Here is a 4,193-nt window from a genome sequence, read left to right as displayed (position 1 = left end):
CAGCACACACACTCAGGCCCTAATGGGTAATGGCACATCAGCTATGGATACTTCTATACCTTCTTTTTTTTTTGTAAAAATCTTCCAAACCACTACGCCCATCTCCATAATATCTGACGCCCTGTGTTGACCTCTAGTCTGAGGTCTAGTCCGCTCTCATGGGAAGAGTTGTGCCACTATTCCCTGCAGCATCTCCCTCCCCCTTCGTCTTTATTTATTTCCCCTCCATGCCAGCACAATGTTTGTGGCATGTACAATAACACTTTTTACCTGTGAGATTAATGCAGTAAAACAACTTTCAGACTCTCTTTCTGCTTTTGAATAAAAAAGCTAACTAACACCTCACTTCTCCGGCCAGTCTGGCCTTTTGTTTTTAAACTAAACCAACCTCTACGCCGTCACTTATTACGTGATGCCGAACACGTCGGCAGCCCCGGGGAAAACCATCACTTTGTAACTACTGAACTGAACAGGTTGGAAGTGCCACAGTCCTGTCTTTTGTAAACTACTGAGCTGATGAAATCCTCAGTGTTGCTCCTCTCCCTGCTGACTGACTCTTCCGCACCAGGATAAGATATATGCTACCGTCTTGATTTTATAGCCCTGCATTTCTGACATATTACCCATCGGGTTGGGAACTGGAGGTATGCAGCATGTGTGTGAACAAGCATGCTCATTCCACTAACCTACACATGTATATGTATGCACTATTCAGTTCCACTCCAGGTGGTAGAGATTTGAGCGTTTGTTTACGCGAGCAAATTTCTCCGTCATCGCGAGCTAGCGGTTCTCATGAATGGACGACTTTGTTCCCGCGTCCGGGCAACCTGCAAATTGCTCATAATTTCCAACACAACACAACACAGTCGTACATTATTCAATCTAAAAGGAGCGATGCGGTGAAAACACACCGGCGTTCAAATTATATGAGTGAGTAGATCATTTTTGTGGCATTTATAAACGTGAGTCAAGCTTCAGCATGCTTAAATATTAATTCCGGTCTTATGAGCAAACTGGGAGATCTTTTTATCTAAGGTTCATCTTAGAGGCTTTTGTCAAAACTTTTTATCACTGTAAAAAATAAAAAAAAGGGGGACGTGTGACGACATGTGGAGACCAGAGTAGGTTCTGATTGGCTTTCACATCCTCCCTTCCTTCCTTCCTTCCTTCCTTCTCTCCACGTTTTCCCCTCAGTTGAGGTTTCTAAGAAGCCTGATTTATGAACTTGTACTCTTGTCAGTACACCCCAAGAAAATACTCCTGCCTCGCGGTTTTGGTTGCGGAGATATTGGAAGAACAATACTGTAATTTACTCACAATATTTTTGTTTTTCAGAGGACGACATGGATGTCGGCCCGTTTTTTTTTATAACAAAAGGAAATTATTTTCCGATCATTGAGGTTGTGATTTGTTTTTGGGTGGACAGAGAAGACTCCCAGTTCATGTAGATTCTGAGAAGAAGAAGAAGAAGAAGGTTGGGAAACATCATCAGGAGCTGGATGATTTATGTGTGCAAGATGTGGATGACGGCTGCCAGTGACAAAACAGAAGTGAACGGAAAAAACGGACGGATGGACGGATTCACAATGGTAGAACAAACTGAGAGAGGTTTCCACAGAACATGTTCTGACAGTCCCACCTGCTTCCTATTAATTATATTTCAAAACAAACAAAAATACCCAGTAGTGTGTAGGCCGTCCTCTCTTTTGTGACATAGCTTAGCTCATTTTGTGTCATCTTCTACGCAGCCCTCCCTACCTGGGCCTACCTTTCTGTGTTCAGTCCCCTCCACTTCTCCCGCTATATCCAAAGTTTTGTACAAATGTTTTAAAGTGAATAATTCCCTTTTTATTTTATAATCGTAAATGTTATGTTTTTATAAATATTATTTATTATACAATGTATATATCTGTATGACTGAACTAAGATTATATATTTGAAGAACAAAACTGTCTCGTGCTTTTTTGCTTTATAGCCAGAGGTACACACACTAACATTAACGCTCTGAGACCCACAATAGAGATGTTTTTGTCTGTTTTAGGGGAGTACAGGGGGTCTTTAGGGGGAGATAGCAGGTCAACAGTAGATGTCACATTGAAGTGGTGTACATCATCTGAAAGCTGAGAACCTGAAGATTAATTTGAGATGCAGCTCAGCACTTTGTGTCCAGTTGTTCTAGTCATAAATCAGAAATAAACATTAATTAATTAGTTTATTAATTAATCAAAATAAATTATTATAGTGTATAAGGGTTAAGAACATTACGATAGAAGTATATGATGGCTAATCCCATGCTCTATTATGTCTCATAGATTTTTGTGTTGATACCATTTGTTACACAGATTTAGTGCTAAATTTAAACATTTTTTACCTCTCGAGAATTGATCAAAATGATCAATAATTCCTCCAAAATACCACATTAATAACCTCAATTCATAGCTAAACTAACGGTGGTCCAGACTGTGATAGAAAGTGCTCCTTGCGTAATAAATAGTATTATTAGATTAGTAATATATAGTTGTATCACATACTATACATTCCTTTTAAAATGAGGCATTTAAAGAACATTTATCTCGTTGAGAACAAATCCCATGAAAGGACCAAAACCAACAACACTTCTTCCTTTTCTTCCGCTCCACTGTTGTTCAAAAACTATTAAAAACACATCAATTAGCCATAATGTTGCACTGGGTGACATGTTCCTTCATTACCATAAACACTCACTGTAGTTTATTTTGACTCAATGCTACATACACCATCCTGCTGCCACAAATACTCACTAGAGCACCACATGTGGATTAATCTGCCGCTGAAAATAGTCCCAAAAAGAAGCACTATTCCCTCCTGTTTGAGTAACGGTCGATAAAAACTACAGTGACCAGCTGTTATTGGTAATTACTGAGCCTTTTTAACAATGAAACTTTATATTTGTATTGAGAGACAGATGTTGGTTTTGGTCTTTTTGTGGGATTTTGTTAACAATAAGAAAAACAGAATAATGCCAGCCTTTGCCTAAAAAATGTCCAGTATACAATTAAAGCTAGGGTTGGTAATCTTGAGAAACTGGCAAGAATACACTACATTTTAAAAATGAATTAACCAGAAAACACAGCCCAGTGTTGCCAACTCTGTTCCAATGAAAGTAGCTAGAAGCACCAGCTCCAAAAGTCCCTAAATCTAGAGAGAAAGTTGCCAAGTCGGCAGCACTGACAGCCCTTCGCTTCAGGCGTCCCTCCAAAGCCACTCCCCCACTATTATCATTACATTTGTGCCGAATTAAATGATTGGACGGGTTTATTACAGGCCTGTGACAGCCACAGATTCTGGATTATTTTATTTTTTTTGTCAAAGCATTTGATTTATTGATTTCTGTCGGGATGTAATGAGAATCCCAACAAACATAAATGATTACCAACCCTAGGTTTAAGCATAAATATGGAATATTATTGAAGAATTGGCTGTTAATTTGCTTTATACAGTAGTTAATATGTATAATGAGATGATCCAGATGACGACTTTTATTGCAATAGCATGCAATATGTTAAAAAAGATGGAGCATCCATGACTGCGCGTCATTATTGACAGAAAGGAAAGCAATGGTTGCAGCTAATAATCCCCCAGTTCTGCTTAATTTTTATTTAATTACACTTGTATATAAAAAAGAGAAGACCACACAGTAGCAACATGGTCGCCCAGACAGCTGTGACGAGCTGCAGTAGCTACTTTAGTGGGTAAATGATTGACAGTGATTTGTTGTTGAGCTGTACGCTGATTGTGCAACATGCTGTACGGTAGATGCTGCGGAGGTTAACCGCAAATGTCTGAGTGAGTTCATCTCATTATGAGATGTCAAATGTTCTCATAATTATGCAATAATTACACCACATCATAATTCTAAAGACACGTCCTTATGATTTCAACATGTCATAATTATGAGAGGAACACTTGATAATGAAAACAGCTGTTGTTTTTTGTCTTGTGTGGCATAATGGTTTTTCATGGTAAATTGAGACTGAATCAACAAATACTCAAACCTGCCATTACTGGATGAATGTTTTGAGTATTACTTTGGCAACCTGGATGCGTCAGATGCGAATCACCGCTGTTTGCGCAATGAATTACTGTAAATAATTTGCATACATCATTGTTTCCAACAGGATTGTTTGAGACTGTGGTGAGTGGACATGTAGAGG

This window comes from Sebastes fasciatus, chromosome 20 (assembly GCF_043250625.1).
Source record: "Sebastes fasciatus isolate fSebFas1 chromosome 20, fSebFas1.pri, whole genome shotgun sequence".
NCBI classification, from domain to species: domain Eukaryota; kingdom Metazoa; phylum Chordata; class Actinopteri; order Perciformes; family Sebastidae; genus Sebastes; species Sebastes fasciatus.
The sequence above is the reverse complement of the archived record's forward strand: the minus strand, read 5'-3'. Positions refer to the sequence as shown.